A 24,406-nucleotide genomic window follows, 5' to 3' on the forward strand; every position below is an offset into this window, starting at 1 on the left:
TTGTTTTCCCAGAGGATGTTGTTCTATATGCAGCTTCAGGTTCTGTGTGTCTGTGTCAGGTAAACCCGGGATCCTCCTAAGTCACCAGAACCTTCTTCCCAGCTTTTTACTCAAAAATTCCCCTCTCGTTCAATCTCTCTGTTGGGAATCAAAAACCACGGCCCGGAGCCTGGTGGTAAAGCCTTGGAGCCTGGAACCTTTAGTTCTTCCCCGAGTTTCTTGCCTTTTGTTTTCCTTCTCCTTTGCAGTAATCATCAATTAATGTCTCTTAAACGGGACAGGGCCTGTGTGCTTATCCACAGGGACAGGGAAGCAGGGAGAGGAAGAGGAGGTGGCTGCCCTTGGTGCAGTTGGTCCTGAGGAGGCCGGCAGGACCCTGAGGGCTGGGTGGGTGGAGGCGGCTTTGAGGAAATGAGAGAAGAGCAGCAGAGAAGGGGGCTCGGGGAGCAGGTGTGCACCAAGGGTGTTCTGGGGCCTCACAGGGACTGGGCCAGGGAAGCTCTGACCCACAGGCCCTTCCAGGGTAGGCTTCTAAAAGGTACTGGAGGGCTTTTGCTCTTTTGAGGACTGTCTAATAATTGTCTGAGAGAGCAGTCCTTTTGTAAAACCTTTTCAGTTAATACTTCCCAAAGCTGCCTGCGTGTTAGAATCATCTTAGGAACTTCAAATAATACAGACTCCCCCAGACTGACCCCAGAACTACAGAATCAGTATCTCCAGGAGTGGGGCCCGAGTGTCTCCATGTTTTTAAAAGTTCCCCTGTTGACTCTCTTGTAATTTATTCGGGGGCATATCGAGGAACCAGAGCTCTCAACACACTAAAACTTACATGCAAATAATTTCCCCCGGAGAAGCAGGGTGCGCTGTTTTACTCCATGAGCGCTTTGAACTCAGAAACTAGCATAAATAAAATCATGTTGGCACACATGATACCTATCGATCTACTTTGGCAAGGCATTTACTGAGCAATGACATTCATAGTACTTTTAAATCTTCCCACCGGTTTTCTTATCTACATTCTCACAACTGCTCTGTAAGGTCACCAACCAAGCAATGTTTAATGAGCTCACAGGGCTGATTGAGACAGTGCCCGGGCAGATGGGAGGAGGAATCTTGTTTGCACGTGGTGCATCAGGAAATGGGTTGTGAGTGACTTCACAAAGGCTGCGGGGGCCGGGGCTGCTGAGAGAGAAGACAGGCGTCGGGTCCTCCAGTGGCCGGCTGGCTGGGCACGCGCTAGGTGGGCTCTGCCACTTGGAAAGCTGTGAGCGCACCTTTACCCTAAGTTGTCATGATTACCGGAGGGGTCTCCTAAACATCAGGGAGGGCTCAACGTATTCGTCCTTCCAACCCTTTCGTTCTTTCTCTGTCGTATTCGAGTTCCCAATTACACCAGAAAAAAATGTTCTTTTCCCTTGTCCAGTTCATCTCACTTTCCTTGTAGGATTTGAGAGCAAGTGTCTAGAATAACTGACTCCAGCCTCAGTTTTTCTCTTAGACTTTGTCTCTTTCCTGCCCTTTTCACTCCACCCAGATCACTGTGATTGAGGTCACACAAGTCTCTTCCCAGCTAATGAGAATACGCTTCTGCAATCTCTCTCGGCGGGCTCCTTTCCCCACAGACGGCCCCTTCCTGCCGTTCCCACCTGCCGTCTGCGGAGCTGCCCGTCCTCCTCGGCCCCTCCTTTTCCTTCCTCTTCTTCCCCTGGTTTCTCCCGTGGCCCCCCACACAGGATCTAACCGGGTCCCCTGCTCCCACTCTCCTCACTCATAACACCCTGCACCCAGCTTCCAATAAAGAATTCTCTTCGTCAACATCCAATTCAAAAGGCTGTGTAAGCTTTTCGAAGCCCGTGCTATTAGATTTAAATTCTTATCCTTTTTTTATTTGAAACACCCTCAAATAGTTGTCCTTTTCAAAGTTTTAATTAATTAATTTTTTAGAAAGAGGGGAAAAGAGGGAGAAAGGGAGAGAAATGTCCATGTGAAAGAGGAACATTAATTGGTTGCCTCTTGCATGCGCCCTGATCTGGGGACCAAACTCACAACCTAGGCATGTGCCCTGACTGGGAACTGAACCTGTGACCCTTTGCTTTGTGGGATGATGCCCAGCCACGTGAGCCACACCAGTCAGGGCCAAATGGTTTTCTGTTTATTCACCAAACTCACACATTGCAACCATCCCAAGTGTATTTCTCACCCCTGCCCGACAAATAGACTTGACACATTGTACCCTGTGCTCATCCTGGACATGATACCTGCCTCGCACAGAAGCTCCTTCTCCCTACTTCTGTCCAGGTGCTCTCACCCGGCAGCACACTCTTCTCCTGAAGGCAGTGCGCCGTTGGGATAAAACACAGCCTTTGGTCCCAGGGAGACACGGGTTCAGATCTTCGGCTCTTCGCTGTGTTGCACTGGGGGCACTGCTTAGCTTCCATTTTCTCATCTTTAAGAGGAGGATGTCGACTCTGTTACAAGTTTATGCTGAAGATCTCAGATAATCCTGACTCGCTCACAGCGGACACATCAAGGCCGCCTGCCACTACCACTGTGCAACCACCGGCAATTGTTGCTCTCTCCTGAGGCCCCTCTGGACAAAGTGGCCACTGGTCATTGTTTCACGTTTTCCATTTGCATTGTTTCAACATGCCTAAAATTTTGCTTTGTTTGTGATTTTAAAATTATTTCAGTGCATATTTGTGAATGAATCATGTTCCGCAGTAGGCTGTGTGCTAAGTGCTCTTACGGAACCTTTCACTGGAGTTTAGGACAGTTGCGTACATTATAGTGGGTGGCAGTACTTTTCTCCACACTGTCTTAGGTTTTTGATTCGGAGGTACTTTGAGGGTGTATTTGCTAAGAATTTCTTTTTAGGTCTCCACACTGAGCACTGGAGCTCTGTTGGCAGGAAAAGGAACCGGACAAGGAGGAGCCAGGACCTGGCATATGGATGCAGCCTGAGGGGACGGGGTCCACACCTGGGAGAGGATGCAGCCGTGGGGAGTGAAGAGAGTAGTGACACTGGGAGGGAGGTGGGGACCAGCAGGATTCAGAGGCCTGAGGGACTGAACTTCAGTCCCCGGAGGATGGGATGGCCCAGTGAGAGCAAACTACAGCTCTAGTCTTCAAGGGTTCCAGGCTGAGGCTGGCACAAGAGACTGGGCATGGGAGAGAAAGTTACTCGGCTTTTAGGGTAACCTGGAGATCGGGGGTGGGACTGTAAGTTCCAACCCTCTAAGCACATGGTTGGCTCTCCTGTCAACCAGCTTCCATCCTTAGGTGCTTTCAAAAGTCACATCATTAACATAAAGAAAGACAAAACATCTGTATTGCTCTCATCACTTATGAAATTCCAAGGGTTTTAGGAACCAAATATATATTTCTTATTATAAATCATATATCCCAGGAACGAGATTTGTTGAGCACCAACGACATGTCAGGCGTCAGGCTCGTCACTGAAGATGCAGCTGTGAACCAGACAGGTACAATCTCTTTCTCCGAGGAGCTTAGAGCCTCAAGGAGGACACAGACCTCATTGAATGTCAGCGCGATGACAACATGAGTCATCCTCTTTGTCTCTCCCCTTCAAGTTAAAATCAATTGGACATCCAGGGGCCTCGAAGAGGATGCTTTGCACGCCACACCGGGATGCTCGGTGTGCCAGGATGCCAGGATGCCTGAGAGATCCACACATACGTGCGTCTGAAAGTGGGTGGATTGGACCTCATGGAGGCAGTGGAACCAAAGGAGCAGTGACGGCAGAGCCCACAACCTGAGACTCCAGAAAATGTGGCCGCACCTGAGGCTCCAGGAGCTGTGATGGCATTGGTGACCTAGGTCTCCCTCCTCCTCCATCAGTGACAGTGCAACATCCCAGCCCTCAGCACCCACAGACCTGGTGTCATTAGCAGCAGATGAGACTCCAAGCAAATGGTAACCAAATGAAAGTGAGTAGAATGTAGCCACACCTACATCAGACAAAGTGGGCTGCAAGTCAAAGAAGGTAACAAGAGACAAATATGAACATTATATAATGCTAGAGGGACACTTCATCAAGGAAACATAGTATTTATCAATGTATATGCACCCCACCTAGGAGCACTAACATATATAAAGCAACTGTTAGCAGACCTAAAGGCAGACACTGGCAGCAGTACAATAATAATAGGAAACTTTACCACCCTGCTTACATCAATGGATAGATCATCCACACGAAAGGTCAACAAGGAAATGTCAGTCTTAAATGACGTGTTAGGCTGGACAGACTTAATAGAGCAACGCATCAAAGCAGCAGAACACGCATTCTCAAGTACACGGGGAACAGTCTCAAGGACTGACCATACCTTGGGACACAAAGCAAATCTCAATAAATATAAGACTGAGAACTTATCAAGCATCTTTTCCAACCACAACAGCATGAATCTAGAAATAAACTACAAGAATAATACTGGAAAAATCACAAATATGTGAATATTAAGTAACATGCTATTTAACAACTATTGGTCAATGAAGAAAACAAAGGAGACATAAAAATACATAGAGACAAATGAAAACAAAAATTTAACACAACAAAACCTATGAGACAGCAAAAGTGGTTCTATAAGGGAAGTTAATAGTAATGTAGGTCTACCTCCAGGAAGAAGAAAAATCTCAAATAATCTACACTTAGTCCTACGAGAATGAGGAAGAGTAAGAACAAATGAACCCCAAAGTCAGTAGAAGGAAGGACATAATAAAACTCAGAGTAGAAACAAATGAAAGAGAGACTAAAAAGAAAATAGAGAAGATCAGTGAATGAAGAGCTCGTTCTTTGAAAAGATAAACCAAATTGACAACATGTCGCTAGACTGACTAAGAAAAAAAGAGAGAAGGTGCAAATAAATGAAATCAGAAATTCAAGTCAAGTTACAATGGTCACCACAAAAATACAAAGGATCATGAGAGACTACTGTAGACAGCTGTATGCCAACTAATTATAAAATCTAGAAGATATAGATAAATTCTTAGAATCATATGACCTTCTAAGACTGAATCATAAAGAAATAGGAAAAATGAGAGACAGATTACTAGTAAGGAGATTGAAACAAATTAAACAGCTCCCCCACTTCCCACAAAAATGTTCAGAGCCAAAGAGTTGAATGTAAGACCTGAAACCGTAAAGCACATGGAAGGAAGCAAGGGTGGCAAGCTCCTGGATGGTGTGGACTCCGGCCTGTGGAGTTTGTGTGTTGTGGCTGCGATGAACAAATTCACATGGACTACAGAAATCCTGTGGAGAAAAAGGGATGGCATGGCCACTCTCTAAGTGAGAGAGGGCGGCGACCCCTGTCTGGACAGGCTTTTAATGCTTTTCTGGGTACATTACATCGAGTATGGTCCTCATTTACTATGCCCAGGTTCACTGTAGGCGATTACCTTTAACAGATAACAAAGGAAAGAATCTTGCTAATTACTTCAAAGAGAAGGAGGTTGCAGATCAAGGGGAGAAGTGGTTGAACTGGTTACACTCCACACTTGGGAGGTTTAGCACTGACTTTAGGAAGTTACTTTAGAGATATGCAGTAAGCACTTTCTGCCTCAATTCAGGGTGAGGGAATTTTAGTAAAAGCAGGCCTCATAGCAGCCTAGGTACAGTGCAGGCCTGATTCCCCACTGGAGAACTTATCTTTGGGTGTGTATCCTGTGTGCTGACTTCATTCCTGTTGGTTTTCCAAATCAGGGGCTGGGCTACATTCCCCACAGCACATGAAGCAGTTCCATGTACCTGGACATTGGCCTTAGCAATGGATTTGTGTACCTGAATCCAAAGGCAAGGGAGGCAAAAGCAAAAATGAACAATGATACTACACCCAACTAAAAAGTTTTTGTACAATAAAGGAAACCATCAAATAATTATAAAGTTAATGTATCCAATGCAAAAAAATATTTGCAAATACTCAGTCTGATAAGGGGTTAATATCCAACATCCATAAAAAACTCACATAACTCAACAAAACAAACAAACAAACAAACAAACCAATCCAATTAAAAAGTGGGCAGAGGATCTGAATAGATGTTTTTCCAAAAAAGACAAACATATGCATACACACACACACACACACACACACACACACACACACACACATATATATATACACAATGGAATACTAGTCAGCCATAAAAAGCTGAGGTATTGCCATTGGCAACAACACAGATGGATTTTGAGTGTACGACGCTAAGTGACAAAAGTCTGATGGAGAAAGACAAATGCTGTATTATTTCACTCATATGTGGAATATAGAAAAAAATACAACAAAAACCCCCAAAACAAACACATCGAGGCAGACAATAGGCTGGTGGTTCCTAGAGGGGAAGTGGGTGAAGGGAGGGGGAAGGAAGAAAGGGGGTCAATTGTAGAGAGACGGATGGAAACTGGACTTGCAGTGGTGAGCATCATGTAGTGCATACAGATATCGAATTATAGTGTTGTACATAAGAAAGTTATACAATGCTGCGAACCAGAGTTACCTCAATAAAACGGACACCAAAACCTGTTTTCTGACTTAAAGGAAACTTTCTGACTGTAGAGTGAAGGATGCTCATGATAATAATAATGCCCTTTCTAAAGATCACTCTCCAATAACTAGAAAACTCACCTGTGTTTCTCTTTAGAATAAACTCCGTGAATTTAAAAAACAAAACAAAACCTCAAACGAACAAAAAATTACAAGCAGTTAAGTAAATAGTTAAAAGCATATAAAGAATTACAGGGTGCCGGAAAATTGTATGAACCTTGAGACTTATTTTCAGTAAGACAAAAGAGTGCAGGATCAGGAAAGAATGAGACTGGTTCTGGGATCTCTCAGGTAAGGGCTCAGTCAAAGAGCCTGTGGGCAGAGGAGGCTGGACACGCAGCCCTGAATAGTGGGATCTTGGTTTCACACTGTTAGGTGCTTCTGGAGAAGCCCTGTGGGATAATCTCGCCCTCTATTTTGTGTTATCTTCTCTACAAGACACCACCTGTGTGTGCTTGTCCAACTTTAATATCTATCTGCCCATCAGGCAGAAAACATCTTGCTGTGCTGGTGAACTCCAGGACTCAAGATAAAAATGTGATTTCTAACAAAAATACTTGTTTACAACTACTCTGTATAGTCTAGGATAATCAGTGAAATTTTCTCAAGTTCAAATTTGTAACAGTAAGAACTACCTAATATTTGGACTATTAGGTTCACGCTGGTATACCAAAGTCACTTGAGGAAATATTGACACATCTATAGAACAGGCACATTCAGTTACCCTATTTATTTACACAGTGTCCCTCATACCAGGAACTGAGTCCTGTTTATGCCAACTTTGGCTTAGAAAACAAAGATTTCCAATGCAGACCAACTTTGTACAGGGTGGAAGAGGAGATGATGGTGGTAAGAGAAAAGCGAAGGAAAAAAGGATAAATAAAAAGTGTCTGGAAAGTGATATTTTAATTTAAAAATTTCCTTCCTAATTTCTGTTTTGAAATTGGGATATTTACAGTCAGTGAAATTTGCTTGACTTTATAAAATATACTTCTTTTTTTAAAGCTTTATTCCCTTTTTATTTATACACAATATAACTCATTCTTTATGAGTTTGGATAAATGCATACAGTTGAGGATCTATTACCACAGTCAAAATACAGAATGGTTTGATTATCTCAAATATTATATTTGTTTTGAATTTCTATTGACATGTTGGGGTATTGAGTTTACAAGAGACACTTCTTATGTGAGAATTCATCATTGGCGTTGTGTTTTCCAGTCCAGTACCTGGCCCACAGTGGGTGGCGGTGCTGTTTAGGGTGTCTAGTGTGGCTAACTGATGACTGAACACCGTTTCACTCACTTTTATATATGCCTGTATATGGACCAGTGATCCCTTGTCCTTGCTCATGGCACACACACACCTTGGCCACCTCTTTGCTCATTTCTTCATGTACATTCCTGGAAATGGGAGGACCACGTCCCACGGTCTACAACATGAGGTGCTTTGTGCGCCCCCAGGCTGCGGTCCAGGAAGGCGGCACTGTCCGCCCTCACACCACCAGCCTGGGAGAGAGACGGTCCTGGTGTGGCTTACAAGACTGCAGAAGGATGGCGATGCGACCGATTTGCTCAGCCAGTGGCCAGGGCTATGCTGAGATGAGGGTTAGAGTTGGCACACTGTGCGCACAGCCTTTACCAAAATACCCATAATTAAGTGGATCAGTGGGAACTGGGGCAAAAGAACAGTTGAGTGGAAAATCTAGAAATCTTGTCACCAGGTGTGGGATAGTGGAAAGATCGCTGAAGTGGTGAACTTGGTAGTAAAGGTCAGATTTCTTTCACTCCCCCTCTGCCTGTACACAACTCCCAGGGCCATGGTGTCACTTCACCGGAGGAGCGCGGTGAGCGTTGTTAACAAGGGTGAGGCAGCAGAAGCTTCTTGGTGAAGAGGGACACAAAATGGGACTTCTCTTGTACCTCAGTTCTTTGTTTTGCATTTCAGAGACAGCAATTCAGATCCCAACCCAAGAGCACAGTCTCAGAAGCTGCCAAATGCTGCTGGTGGTTAGTCAGGCTATTTAAACGTCAATTGGTGATTGATCACGTGTGAGTCATGATGATGCACTGTGACGCTTGGTATTTAAAGGACACAGCACTGCACAGAAAGATAAATAATTTGTCATCCTTGGGGGTAAGTTTACACAGACAGTTCTGGCCAACATAGAAAATCTAGGCATCTCTCAAAATGCTGCTTTCTAGAAAAATTTACTTATCAATGGGTAAGAGCTAGGGATGTTGGGCAGTTGCATTTGCATAGCCTATGGGTTGGCACAGAGTGGGTTCTCACTGGATGGATGAAGCATAACCAGAGCACGAATGGGAAAGTATGTTTGGGAAGATCAGCGCTAATAGGGTGCTTGATTCTGTGGCTACCGCGTGCATGAGGCGCCTCTCGCACAGTGCTCAACGCAGGGAAGCGTTGGAAGTGCTCCAGTAAAGTATGAACCAAAGCTGTAGGGAGACAGAATTCACAACCACAAGAAGACAAGTTTTACTGCTCCTTTAGAGCTTAATCCCTGAACTGAAAAAGAGTACTTTGATTTCTCCTGTCCCATATTTCAGTGATAAGAATAAAATAATATTCACAGAACACTTTCCACGTAGTAGGCCATGTTCAGTGCTTGCAGCCTGATGAGGTAGGTTCTATTATTATCATTCCAATGTTACAGATGAGGCAACTGACACACATAGGGTAACTATCCAGTGGTATTTGGCTGCAAAGTGGCAGCACCAGGGTTCATCCACAGCCAAGCCTGACTCCAGAGCCCCCACTTTTACTCTTACGCCACAGGGCCTCTTAAGACGCACAAGGCCTGCTCTGTGTCCTCAGTACCGTGTCACAAGGATCATTCTCCTAGACGGGGCATCTGGTCACTTTCAAAAGAGAGAGAGAGGAGGAAGTAAACTCATTACTACTTACCAATTGAGCACCGCTCATTTAGCAAAGGAAACAATTAGGATAAAATATCTTGATCATGGAAAAATCAAACAGCCCCTCCAAACCAACATTTAAGCCCCATTTTCTGTGGCCTGGCTCCATCCCTGTATGGGTGGTAGACTGAGCGAACTTTTCGTTTTTTTCCCTGGACATTTTATAGACATACAGAATGCGTTTGTGGAGTGCTCCCAATTTGAAGTTTCTGCATAACACGCCTCCCTTTATTCAATGCCATGATAAACATGCCCAGATAGCAAGTTCACAGAAGGCTGTGAGCTTTGAAGTCTTTGAAAAACCCGAAAATTATATGACAATGTTGTATATCTAATCACTGGTGAGAGCAAGCCAACATCTTCCTGAGTGCCAGACACACGGCCCCTATAAATCCTGGGCCAAGAGCAGAGAGTGGTGGTCCTGTTTATTTAAACTCCAGGATGGAATGGGCATGGTTAGCTTCATAGTAACCGACACAATCAGGAGGTCCAGGAAGAATCGCTGCTACTAGTTGTGTGCATTCAGATGTCAGGTTTGTATCCATAGTGTAGAAGAAGAGAGTCTCCACACAAGCTGGATTAAATAAAGTAGCTTCGCCTTTCATTGAAATGCATGTGAGAGAACTATTAAATGTCTGAGGACCACACAGTTCAATGTTGGGGAGATGAAGTTTATCAGTGAGAATTTACACTTTTTTCAGGCCCTTTGAAGTCACATCTGTGTTCTCTTAACTGGATTGGAAGTTTCCTGGTTAGATCCAAAAGGAGCTGAGGACATTTGTCTTAATGGTGCTTAGGGCCAAAGGCATCGGTGTTTAGTTACCATTTTATCTATATCAGGTTTCAATGATGATGACCTCTGAAAATATGTCCAGGAGGTAGACTTCAATTCACTGCTTAGAGGAAAGCATCCGATTATTGTGTTGCTCAAGTCCCATGTGGAATTCCTGCACTTGGGTGTTCAAACCATTTGTTCCCATGCTTTTGTAGTATTATGCAAATTGTGACCAGATTGTTTTAAATATGAAAGAATATCCAGGAGCATAGATAACTGTGCACTGGAAATGTCACCCGAAGAAGTCTTGATGGACAGATGGGACATGTAAAATGCTCTGAGTGTATCTCAAGCAATTCCCACAAACCACAGTGAAAATGATTCATGGGAACAGGGTTAAAACAAAAGGTTCTTGGAAGTGTGATACCATCAAGTTATGGTGGAGTGTTAGAGGATTGAAAGCCATACGGAAAGACCCTTCAGAACACTGACAGAGTGTGAAATCCAGATGATGAAATCTAGAGTACCTCCTTGGTCAACCCATAAGCTGAGAGTTTGTCATATTAAATATTTAATGTGCTTTTCTTAGATGAAACAGAAAGTTTAGAAATGAATGTGTCACAATTACATCTCCAAAAGAGAAAAGAGAGCGTTCAGGTTTCAACACGCGAAGGGCCAGAGAGTAGGAACATAAAACCCTGAGAACTTTCCTCTAAGGTTTCATTTTGAGGTTCAAGTTGAGATTGTCCTTTGAGACAGCCCACCCGAACATTCAGGCCTCCTGAGGGACCTGGCTAATGATGTGCAGGTGCTGTTCTACAGCTGTGAGAGCAAAAATAACTCCACCCTCACTTCTGAGGAGTCACGGGATGACTGTTGAAAAGTCCTCTCCTCCTGCTTGGTGATGAGCTAGCAAGACTGGTACATAGACCTCACATAGATGGACTAGAACTTTGTCCGCCTTCTCTCTCCCAGTTTTTGTCAATGTCTCCAACATTCTCCTAACCATTAAGGCTCAGAACTTTCCATCACCTTGGACTTTCCCCCCTTACCTTTTCCTCCCCATTGCCAAGTGTTATTGATTCTATTTTTGGGGGTATACTTCTTCACTCTATACTTTTTTCTCCCTTCCTACTGACATTGCCTTCATGTACTATTTTCACTTAACAAGATAATGCTAAGAGGATATAGTTTAACCCTAGCATATGTTTTTCTTCCTTAGTTCCCATTATCCTCTTCTATGTGCTCTATTTTCCAGACATATGGAAGCATTGTATTTAACGACATTTGCAGATACTGTGTTTTCTGACTTCTCTGACTTTGCTCCCACTGTTCTCTTTCTCTGGATGGCTTTCATTCCTTATTGTTGTGTGTGAACATAAATCACACCAAAGCTTCCGGGCCCAGGGCAGATGCTTTTTGTTCTCTAAAGTCTCCCCTGATCTGGGGCCTCTTCTTGCTCTATACCCCTTTCCATCACAACTTTCTTTCTACCTTTATAAGGGCACCTATAACAGCAAAATTTGTCATAATAATTTATGTTATGTTTTATTTCTTCTACTAAACTCTATCATTTCAACGTAAGAACCCATGTCTAATTAACACAATTAACACAAACTTAAGCTTACAGCTGGTTCTGTAATTTTTATTATGCAAATCATACAACTCATCATACAGGATACTAATTATTTAATATTATAACCTATGTCTCAATATTGTGAATAACTTGTCTATTTTCAGGTCAGTTTTTTTGGATGTCAAATCTGAAGCCAGTTGCTGTATGGCTACTACAGTGTGATTGTTATAACTCAGCACAGAACTAGTGGTTTTTAGCATTAACTTTTAAAAATAACCAAAAGGACAAAATAAACTTGATAAAACTTTGGTTTGTTATAAATAGAATCATTAAAATTTCCAGAATAAAATATTTTTGTTTCAAGTGCTGAGAAAGTATGTGAGAGTATTAAAAAAATAGTAGTGACCTTATTTTACAATCTTTATTTTTAAGTGCTACTAATTATAATTGCTATTAATTATACACATAAATATTATTAGTATCATTCATAGTAGTATTACTAAGAGTTTGAAGAAGAGACTTTGGAAGTATACCAATGCTTTTAGATATTGGTGTTAAAATGAAATCATAGGATATTTGAATACTGCTCTCTTAATTTATCGAATTGTAGCGAACTAGAATTTATGTTTCTAGTGCATCTGTGGAGATCAGACACATTTAGGCTCTTGGGTATGCATAAATTCGCATTAGCTCTTATATGGAACGAAAGGAGGGTTCATTATACAAAAGCAGAGATAGGAGACAGTTTAGGCACATAGATTGCAGAAGCAGACTGCCAGGTTCAAGTTCTAGTTCTGACACCTTCTAGCTCTGCAAGCATATGAAAGTTTCTTAATATCTCTTTCTCCGATTCCTTATCTGCAACAAGACAACCCCCACAGGATTGTTCTAAGAATGAACTACGTAACTGCATGTAAAGCACTTAGAACATAACAAGTACTGCGTAGCTATTAGGAGGTCTTACCTCCTAATTTAACATTACATTATCATTATGTAATGTTAAATTCAAAAGGGTTGCATAGACACTGTAGTCTGAGCTTCTTATTTTATAGATGAAGAAGCTGAGGCCCAAAGAAGTTGAGTACAGCTCTTCATCAGGTCCTGGGTACCCATCACAGGGGGTGTGAACCCTTATATTCTGTGCTCTGTCCAGTGCTATGTGCGGGACATTGAGTTGCCACTTTCAGGTACTGGCGGCCCAGAGAAGTGGACAGGTGACGATTATAGCATGTGATGTGTCATAATGAGGAAGTGCAGCATCTTATGGGAGCTCAGAGGAGTTCCAGATTTCTTAGAGAGTCTCCAAAGGGGCTTCCCAGAGGAAGTGGTAATGCAGGGAAGACCTGAAAGATGTTGGTTATCTTAGTCTGCTCAGGCTGCTCTAATAAACCATCCTAGATCGAGTGGCTTATACACGACAGAAATTTGTGTTTCACGTTTCTGAAGGCTGGAAGTCTGAGATCAGGGTGACAGCATGGGTGTTTTGTGGGGAGGGCCCTTTTCCAAGTTGCACATGCTCTCAGAAGCTCTCTTTTGAGGGCACTGATCCCACTCATGAGGAGGGCCCTGCCCCAGTGATCTCATCTAATCCTAATTACCTACAAAAGCCCCACCTCCTAATACCATCCAAAGCAAGGCATTTCAACACATAAATTTTACAGGGACACACACAGTGCATAACAGATATGGAAGGTTTGCCCAGATAATGAAGGCAGAGGAAGGGCATTTAGGTAGTGTGTGCAAGGCCCCAACATACATGTAATGTCCACAGACAAGCAAAAGGAGTCCAGTCTGGCCAAAGAAGGGAGGCCTTTGGCTTTCTTTGCAGCAAATAAAAAATCTCCTTAGATTCCATACTATATTTTCAATACAGGCTGTTTATTAAAACACCCTTTTACATTTTACTGAGTTCAGTAGTATGCCCCAAAATTCGTGTCTATCCAGAATCTCAGAATGTGGGCTCATATGTAAACAGAGGCTTTGTGAATATAATTAATTAAGTTACAGTGAGATCATACTACATCCAGTGATTGGTTTCCTTATGCAAAGCCATGTAAAGACACAAAGATACAGAGGGGAAGGAATGCTGGGAAGATGGCAACGGAGTAAGATGGAGCGATACTAGCTCCTGTACTCATGGGTGAAAATCCTGGCAGATCTATAGAGAAACAGCACAATAAACCATCGGTTACCCAGCATTTATGAAATTAAAAGACCAGAGATTTTGACCGACGCTGAAACACCAGACGGCGGCAGAGTCAGCTACTGGAGCTGGGTCTCACTCGGCCCCTGTGCTGCCGCCAGAGCAACAGGCCTGGGAGCCGGGGAGTCAGGTACGGAAGCTGGACACTCCAAGCCCCTGTGACAGTCCTGGGAGACAGAGGAGTCAGGAACCGGAGCGGGGACACCCTTGTGCCGATGCCATAGCTACCGGCCTGGGCAACGGAAGGGTCAGTTGCAGGAGCTGGGACACCAAAGGCCCCTGTGACGCCGCCATAGAGACAGGCCTGGACCCTGAGGAGCCAGCTACGGGAGCCGGGAGGTTTGCAGACCTGTGCCACAGCCATAGCAACGGGACTGGACGCCAGGGAGTCAGGTACGGAAGCCGGGACTCTCCAAACCCCTGTGACGCAGCAGAGGAGCCAGCTACGGGAGCCGGGAAGCTCTCAAATCTTGTGCCGCTGCCATAGCGACAGGACTGGACGCCGGGGAGTCAGGTACGAAAGCCGGGACACTCCAAACCCCTGAGACAGCCCTGGGTGGCAGAGGATCCCTCTACGGGAACTGGGACTGTCTCAGCCCCTGTTCTGCTGCCATAGTGACGGGACTGGACACTGGGGAATCAGGTACGGGAGTTGGGACTTTCTAAGCCTCTGTGCCACTGCCATAGAGACAGGACTGGACGCCGGGGAGTCAGGTACGGAAACCGGGACACTCCAAGCCCCTGTGACAACCCTGGGTGGCAGAGAGAGCCAGATACGGGAGCCGGGACATTCCCAGCCTCTGTGCCACTGCCGTAGTAACGGGCCTGGGTGCTTGAGGAGGCGGCTACTAGAGCCGGGACATTCAGCAGTGGTAGGGGACCAACGCAGGGACCAGCGCGAGGACCAGCGTGAGTGTAGGTGGAGACTAAGAGCATCAAGAAACTTCAAGGAGTCTGCACCACTGAACTTCACAAGGATCATACCACAGAAGTTTACACCATAAAACCAGTGTTTCAGAACAGATCAATTTTGGAAACAGAGACTAACAAGAAGAGTCTCAAACAATGGGAAGACAAAGAAACAATCCCCAAATGAAAGAAAAAGCAGAAACTTCAGAAAGAATGTTAGATGAAATAGACGCTGATCAACTAACAGACAGTGAATTCAAAGCACTGGTTATTACGAAGTTCAAAGAGCTCACAGTGAACTACCAGAAACTACAGGGGAACTATAATGATCTCTCTGCAAACTACAGCAACATCAAAAAGGAAATGGAAACTATCAGCAGGGGACAAGAGGAAATGAAGAATACAATTTCCGAATTGAAGTACACAGTAGAAAGTTTCCAAAGTAGGATAGATGAAGCGGAGGATAGGATTAGTGAGTTGGAGGACAAGGTAGAAAGCATCTCACAGAAAGAGCAAGAAAATGAAAAGAGGCTCAGAAAGAATGAAGAGGGATTAAGAGAAATGCAAGACAATATGAAACGTAATACTATCCGAATAATAGGAATACCAGAAGGAGAAGAAGAAGAACAAGGGATAGAAAACGTATTTGAACGAGTAATGATAGAAAATTTTCCTAATTTGATAAGAGAAAAAGTCTCACAAACCCAGGAATCACAGAGAGTCCCAACCAAGAGGAACCCAAGGAGGCCCACTTCAAGACACATCATCATCAAAATGGCAAAATTCCAAGACAAAGAGAGAATCTTAAAGGCAGCAAGGGAGAAAAAAGAAATAACATACAAGGGAGCCCCAATAAGGTTAGCTACCGACTTCTCAATGGAAACACTTCAAGCAAGAAGAGAATGGCAAGAAATATTTCAAGTAATGAGAACCAGAGGCCTACAACCAAGGCTACTTTACCCAGCAAGGCTCTCAATCAAGATAGATGGCCAAATAAAGAGCTTCCAAGACAAAAGAAGTCTAAAAGAATATGCCTCCACCAAACCAGCTCTACAAGAAATACTAAAAGGACTGCTTTAAGGGAAGGAAGGATAAGAGGGAGACAGAGAGGAACACAGGTACAAAAATAGCAATGAATAAGTACCTATCAGTAATAACCTTAAACGTAAATGGATTAAATTCTCCAATCAAAAGACACAGAGTAGCTCAATGGATAAGAAAACATGACCCACACATATGCTGCCTACAAGAGACTCACCTCAGGACAAAAGACCATCACAGACTAAAAGTGAAAGGCTGGAAACAAGTTTTCCAAGCAAACAGACAAGAAAAAAAAGCTGGGGTAGCAATTCTCATATCAGACAAAATAGACTTCAAAAAAAGGCTATAAAGAGAGACCCAGAAGGTCATTTCATTATACTCAAGGGAAGAATCCACCAAGAAGACATTAACATTGTAAACATATATGCACCAAACATAGGGGCACCCAAATATATCAAGAAAATCTTAGAGGACTTCAAGAAAGATATTGACAGCAACACAATCATAGTAGGGGATTTGAACACCCCACTATCAAAAATGGACAGATCTTCCAAACAAATTATCAACAAAGATATTGTGGCATTAAACAACACCCTAGATGAAATGGACTTAACTGATATATATAGAGCCCTTCATCCCAAAGAAGCTAAGTACACATTCTTTTCAAATGCACATGGAACATTTTCAAAGATAGACCACATGATAGGACACAAAACGAGCCTCAAAAAATTCAAGAAAATTGAAATCATACCAAGCATCTTCTCTGACCAAAAGGGACTGAAATTAGAAACCAACCCCAAAGAAAAAAACCCAAAGCACCCAAAAACATGGAGACTGAATGGTATGCTATTAAACAACAAATGGGTCAAGAATGAAATTAGGGAAGAAATCAAAACATTTCTGGAAACAAATGAAAATGATCTCACAACAACCCAAAACTTACGGGACACAGCGAAGGCAGTCCTGAGAGGGAAGTTTATAGCAATACAAGCCTACCTGAAGAAAATAGAAACATTTCAAACAAACAACCTAACCCTACGCCTGCAAGAACTCGAGGGACAACAACAAAGACAGCCCAGAGCAAGCAGAAGGAAGGAAATAACCAAGATTAGAGCAGAATTAAATGACATAGAAACTAAAAGCACAATTTTAAGGATCAATGAATCCAGGAGTTGGTTCTTTGAGAAGATAAACAAAATAGACAAGCCTTTAAGTAGGCTCATCAAGAAAAGAAGAGAGAGGACACAAATAAACACAATCAGAAATGAAAAAGGAGAGATTACAACTGATACCACAGAAATAGAAGAGATTGTAAGAAATTACTATGAAGAACTGTATGCCAAGATATTTGAAAACCTAGGGGAAATGGACACATTTCTAGAAAAATACAATCTTCCAAAACTCAGTGAAAAAGAAGCAGAAAATCTAAATACACCAATAACAGCAAAAGAAATTGAAGCAGTAATCAAAAAACTCCCATCACACAAAAGCCCTGGACCAGATGGTTTCACAGGAGAATTCTACAAAGCATTTAAGGAAGAGCTAACCCCTATTCTCCACAGACTATTTCAAAAAATCCAGAAGGATGGAAAACTCCCAAATTCTTTTTATGAAGCCAGCATCATCTTAATTCCAAAACCAGATAGAGACACAACAAAGAAAGAAAACTTCAGGCCAATATCGCTGATGAACATAGATGCTAAAATCCTCAACAAAATATTGGCAAATCGCATCCAACAATATATCAAAAAGATCATACACCATGATCAAGTAGGATTCATCCCAGGGATGCAAGGATGGTTCAATATTCGCAAATCAGTAAATGTAATACATCACATAAACAAAAGCAAAGACAAAAATCACATGATCATATCAATAGATGCGGAAAAAGCTTTTGATAAGTTACAACACCCATTTATGATAAAAACACTCAGCAAAGTGGGAATACAGGGAGCATTTCTCAAAATAATAAAGGCCATATATGAGAGACCTACAGCCAATATCATACTCAATGGGAAAAAACTAAAAGCTTTTCCACTAAGATCAGGAACAAGACAAGGTTGTCCACTTTCACCACTTCTATTCAATATAGTATTGGAAGTTTTAGCCACAGCGATCAGGCAAGAAAAGGAAATAAAAGGCATCCAAATAGGAAAGGAGGAAGCAAAACTGTCACTGTTTGCAGATGACATGATAGTGTACATGGAAAATCCTATAGACTCTACCCAAAAACTGCTCAAACTAATTAATGAGTTTGGCAAAACAGCTGGTTACAAAGTCAATATCCAGAAATCAAAGGCATTTTTGTATACCAACAGTGAATCAGCAGAAGCAGAAATAAAGAGAAAAATCCCATTTGATATAGCAAAAAGAAAAATAAAATATCTGGGAATAAACCTAACTAAGGAGGTAAAAGACCTGTATACAGAAAACTACACAGCCCTGAAGAACGAAATCAAGGAAGACACAAACAAATGGAAACATATACCTTGTTCATGGATTGGAAGAATTAACATCATCAAAATGTCCATATTACCCGAAGCAATATACAGATTCAATGCAATACCTATTAAAGTACCAATGGCATATTTCACAGACATAGAACAAACACTTCGAAAATTTATATGGAACCATAAACGACCCCGAATAGCAGCTGCTCTTTTGAGAAAGAAGAACAAAGTAGGGGGGATCACAATACCTGATATCAAACTGTATTAAGGCCACTGTAATCAAAACAGCCTGGTACTAGCATAAAAACAGGCACATAGACCAATGGAACAGAACAGAGAGCCCAGAAATCAACCCAACTCTCTACAGTCAATTAATATTCGACAAAGGGGGCAGTAACATAAAATGGAGTAAAGATAGCCTCTTCAACAAATGGTGTTGGGAGAACTGGACAGCTACATGCAAAAAAATGAAACTGGAGCACAGACTTACACCATACACCAAAATAAATTCAAGGTGGATAAAAGACTTAAATGTAAGTCATAACACCATTAAAGTCCTAGAGGAGAACATTGGCAAGAAAATCTCAGATATTTCACGCAGCAACTTCTTTACTGATATGTCCCCTAGAGTAAGGAATGTAAAGGAAAGAATAAACAAATGGGATCTCATCAAAATAAAAAGCTTCTGCATGGCTAAAGAAAACAGTATTAAATTAGCAAGACAACCAACTGTATGGGAAAACATATTTGCCAATGATACCTCAGACAAAGGTTTAATCTCTAAAATATACAAAGAACTTACAGGACTCCACTCTAAGAAGACACCCAACCCAATTAGAAAATGGGAAAAGGACTTGAGCAAACACTTCTCCAAGGAGGACATACAGAACATTCAGAGACACATGAAGAGATGCTCAATATCATTAGCTATCAGAGAGATGCAAATTAAAACCACAATGAGATACCACTTTACACCAGTCAGGATGGCTATCATAAACAAAGCAACAAACAACAAATGTTGGAGAGGTTGTGGGGAAAAGGGGTCCTTAGTTCACTGTTGGTGGGAGTGCAGACTGGTACAACCATTATGGAAAACAGTATGGAATTTTCTCAGAAAAATAAAAATCGACCTGCCTTTTGACCCAGCAATTCCATTGCTGGGATTATATCCTAAGAATCCTAAAACATCAATATCAAAGAACCTATGCACCACAATGTTCATAGCAGCACAATTTACAATAGCCAAGAGTTGGAAGCAACCTAGGTGCCCATCAGTAAATGAATGGATCAAAAAATTGTGGTACATATACACAATGGAATTCTATGCTGCAGAGAGAAAGAAGGAGCTACTACCCTTTGCAACAACATGGATGGAACTGGAAAGCATTATGCTGAGTGAAATAAGCCAGGGGTTGAAAGACAAATACCATATGATCTCACCTTTAACAGGAAGCTAAACAACAAAACAAACAAGCAAGCAGAAAAAACAAAACAAAACAAAACAAAGACACTGAAATAGAGAACAAGGGGATAGTGACCAGAGGGGAGAAGGAAGGGAAGTTAAGGGGAAAATGGGGGAGGGATTTGGAGGAACAAATAGGAAGGACACAGGGACGAGAACTAAGGAGGGTGGAAATGGGAGGGAGGTGGGGAGCAAGGGACGGGGGAGGCTGGGATGGGAAAAATAGACAAAAAACTGTACTTGAAAAATAACTAAATAAAATTAAAAAAAAAGATACAGAGGGGACACAGAGGGAGGATGACATGGGGCATGGAGGCGGAGAATGGAGGGATGCATCTACAAGCCAAGGAATATCAAAGACTGGCAGCCACTACCAGAAGTTAGAAGAGAGGCACGGACCAGACTCTCCCTTAGTGCCTCCAGAAGGAACCAACCTTGCCAACAGCTTGATTTCAGACTTTTAGCTTTCATGTCTGTGAGGGAATAACTTTCTGTTGTTTTAAGCCATCCATTTATAGTAGTTTGTTACTGAAGCCCCAGGAAATGGAGACAGCATTCTTGGATTAGTAACTCTTCTGGGTAACCAGAAAAAAACATACACAGTCTATCCTCAGTGATGGAAATGAGTGTAGTGGGTCACCATTTACTTTATTACTTACATGCTTTCACCAACATGCCTTTTTAAAAAAAAATAAAGACCTATTCTTTCTTAATAACCCATGTGCCCCAATGAATAAGTAGTGAAGAACAATCTCCAACAAGCCTTAAACTAGCCATCTTACTTTAGTCTTTTCCAGCTCAAATGAGCTCCTTTTGATTGTTTAGATTTTTTAGGGCTGTTGGCTGTCTGTCTCACCCTGCTCCTTTCTAAGAGGGTATCTGGGAAAATGGAGAACTCTTCTGACTTTGTGACCATGAAGGAGGCGGGAGCCTGGAGCCATGCTGGGTCCTCTGAATTCTTTGTTCAAGGAGATAATCTCCATCTTGCCCTGGGCTTTGCACCTGACCAACCTCGAGGAGGCAGGAACCCGGCCTCAAGTGTCTGGAACCACCTTCCTCTTCCAGTGCCTTCTACTGCTCCCAGGCTTGCTGGGTTTGCTGCCATGGTAGACAAGGGTGTCCTTTAGATCTGGAGGACACAGGCCACTAACCCAGATTTCCTAGGTGCCTTTACATCTTTCTGGATGCTTCTCTAGTCAGCTCTCTCTTGAAGCTTAGGCCACAAGCTAGGAAAATCCAGGACTCCAGTGTCTCTCTCCATTGTTCCCCTCTTTTCTCTGGTCTCTGGCATGACTTAGCGCCATGTCTCATCCTTCTTCTCTGGGAAGATAATTATGTTCTCTTCCCTTGATAGATAACCTACATTACAGCACAGCTGTAGCACCTTATGCAGAACAGAATGTATTAGGTTGCTTTCCTCAGAGGTGGGATGCCCAAGACAGTACTTGGAGCCTTGAGGACTCATTTCCTGCCTAACCCTTGCTTGGTCTTTGAATCACTAGGACCTGAGGAATTACTTTCACTGATGTGCTACAGTGATGATAAACTCTCTTCTGTTCTCCACACTCGTGAGTGTTATAGGATGTGTGTTGGTGACTTACTCTTGCCATTTGGAATGGAAACCCAGGTGACAGAGAGGGCTGCTGTTCTCTGGGGCTGGATGGAGTAGTAGCCAAGAAGAGGAAATGAAAACTGTCAGTGACATTTTTTTCTCTTGGATTCTTAGCTTATGGGACTAACAAGATCCTCCCTACTTGTCTCCTACTCTTCTTAGGATTCAGCTTCCCACATTGTCCTGAAGTTTTCCCTTGACACCTTCACAATCACTCAGAAGTAAGTACTACTTCTCCTTCAGTTCCAGAGCATATCTGAAAAAGGGGATACTTCTACTTGAGTTCCTATCATATTGTATCACAGTGACTTACTGACTACTAATTTCCCATCCCAGAAAGTAATGTTCTTGCTAGGGCAGAGACCAAGCTTTGGTTATCTTAGGATTCCCAATGTCTTGTAAAGGAGCTGGTACTGAATTGGGGCTTGGAAAACAGTGATGAATGTGTAAAATGTTCTAGAGATAGTCCTGATTAGGAGCCTGAACTCCTTTGATCTTAGAACCTGCACTTTCCAAATGACGTGTAAGAGGTAGGCGTTTTTCATCTGTTGATGTGCAGGGTGGGCTAAAAGGGTAAAGAGATTAAGAAAAAAGCTTATTTAAAACCACACGACCCTTGTCCTTCCTTCTTGCTGGGATGACAGACTGCTAAGGAGAATGTGGGGCTGGTGTGGGTAAAATGTCTTGAGTGTCTGGCTTGTCCTGTGTCTTGAAGGGTATGAGATGGCATTGGAACCCTGATACTGATCCAGATGGAGCTCCTTCCAGATGGACTCCTCCATTCTGGGAAATGCCACTTATTGTTGTAAGGACTTCTTAAGATGTCAATCTATAAAAATGCAGGGCCCCAAAATATCTCCTGAGCACTGATTATGTGTAAAGAAGACACCAATCTTTCCTGATGGCAAGAGATACATCATGCTGGGGAGTGTTCCTCTCAGTGGTGCCAACAGTCTATTTCAGGATCCAGTTTTGGCAGCGGAATATTTGTCATTTGGAAATGAACTGTTAGAATGGCTTTTACCACTAGATATGCCAATTGTCCAGCTTGGGTTAGGCTGCCTGGTTTAGATATGGGTCATTTAGTTCTGGAACACATGGCTCAGCACACATTTGGAAGGGCAAGTTAAATGCAAATTACCTGGCTTGGGTGAGTTGGAGTGGATAACAACAAAATTTTTGGGTCCCCTGTTCTGCTTCATGGAGTCTGAATGTCTGTACTGACATAGATATGAGCCCTTGAGGGAAAGTGCAAATTGCTGGGAAGAGCTGGTCCCCAGAGGTGACTTTCAACACGCAGAAATTTGGGTATCTTTAAGAAAAAAATACCACCTTAAGTTTAGTGTAGGGGTGGTTTATGTTATTTTTAGTTTGCTTTTTATTCCTGAAATTTTAACAGTAGAGAAGGAAACACCTTCATTCCTCAAGGTGTCCCTATCTAGAGATTAACTTCTAAAGAAATGTCTTTCTTCTTGCATTCTCTGATGTTCTTTGTGTCCTCTTTGTGAGTTGAGTCATAACTAGAACTCAACTGTGAGTTTTTTCATTAAAATGGAAAGTTTCACAAAGGAAATGTCATCACCAGAAACACGTCAGTCATTTATGTTGGCCAATGTAAGGAAACCTACTTTCTTACACAAAAGGTTAACTAACCAGCAGGAAGAAACTGATGGGGAGATTGGGGAAGGAAAATTCGAATTGCTCTCTCTTGGTGAACTGCAGCCCACCACACCATGGGAAGTGTCAGATAGTACATGAAATTACAAGAGGTTAGAGAACTCTTTCTCGAGAGAGGAAAAGAGAGAGAGAGAGAGACAGACAGACAGACAGGCAGACAAAGAGAAAGAGAAAGAGAAAGAGAAAGAGAGACAGAGACAGAGAGAGAGCACATAAGGGTTTGTGCTTTGTTTTAAGGGTTTTATCTGTTTTCTAAAGGTAGGAGTTTTAGGGGAGGTCTCAGGGGAAGATCTCAATAGAATATTCATCATCTTTCCAGGTGCATGGTCTACACTGATTGGTCAGCACCAGGGTGTCATTAGTCATTGCGGCTGGTCCTGATGATGTCGGCCGTAGCATTGCTTCATCTGCTTTTGATGCTTTTCTGGGTCTGGAGCTGAAATACAACCATGTTATCTCTAGTTTGACAAAATTCTGTCTCTGTGGTCAACAGACCTGAGGCTTTCTTCCTAAGATTATTCCATGCCGATCAGAACCTCATTGCCCCGAGGGCTTCATGGTGAAGGGAGTGGCTGTGAAAGGAAGAAGGAGGCAGGTGAGTCTGGGTACTGGATGGGGCCCGTGTGAATCAGCTGGTTGTCTCAGTTTCACCATTCCACCGGCCCGCGGAATTTTCCTAGCTTCTCACTCTCCTGCCTCACTTCTGTCTCCTGCTAAAACCTGTTGTGCTGGAGTAGTGGTTTTCAAACAATCCTCTGAGCTGAAGGAAGAAAATACTAAAACTTCTATTTATTGATCAAATCCTTTAAAAATGTCTATGTATTGTGCTGTTTTATGGTGTATAGAAAGGATTTGACTGGGGACTACTGTCCTGGATAAGAGGACAAGGCAGGTAACTAATCAGAATGGGAAGAACTGGAGATGCGGCATAGCGCAGAACTCAGGAGTCTTCCTTCTCCTGATAAAGGAAAGATTGGGAAGATTCTGGAGAGAGATCAGGGAGGAGATTGACCATGTGAGACAATGTGACAGATGCTCTGTTAGGTGACCTTTATTCTTGTTCTATCACTGCACATGCACTTTTTTCATGCATTCTTTCTTTTATTCATTTATTATTCATTTAGTGAATATCTCATTTGGTTTTCACAAACAGCTAAAGAAGAAGGTTTTACTTTTTCCAATTTTACTATCAGGAATCTAAAATTTAAGGC

At 42.6% G+C, this 24,406-nt stretch overlaps 1 protein-coding gene across 5 annotated transcripts in view; it reads left to right on the forward strand.

The window, feature by feature from the left end:
• ATP8B4 (ATPase phospholipid transporting 8B4 (putative)) overlaps nt 1–24,406 on the forward strand; it is a 234,997-nt gene that overhangs the window by 1,310 nt on the left and 209,281 nt on the right. Inside the window, exons 2-3 of one of the 5 annotated variants that reach the window (XM_037156463.2) lie at nt 21,681–21,739; nt 23,689–23,790. The exons of 2 other annotated variants lie outside the window; for them this stretch is intronic. The gene's annotated coding sequence lies outside the window, so the exon portion shown is untranslated. Of the gene's footprint in view, nt 1–21,680; nt 21,740–23,391; nt 23,791–24,406 lie in introns of those variants that run through there. 2 more of the 5 variants (XM_037156465.2, XM_037156464.2) reach the window with 2 other exon arrangements.

This window comes from Artibeus jamaicensis, unplaced genomic scaffold (assembly GCF_021234435.1).
Source record: "Artibeus jamaicensis isolate MK-2021 breed Jamaican fruit bat unplaced genomic scaffold, CSHL_Jam_final contig_548, whole genome shotgun sequence".
NCBI lineage: Eukaryota > Metazoa > Chordata > Mammalia > Chiroptera > Phyllostomidae > Artibeus > Artibeus jamaicensis.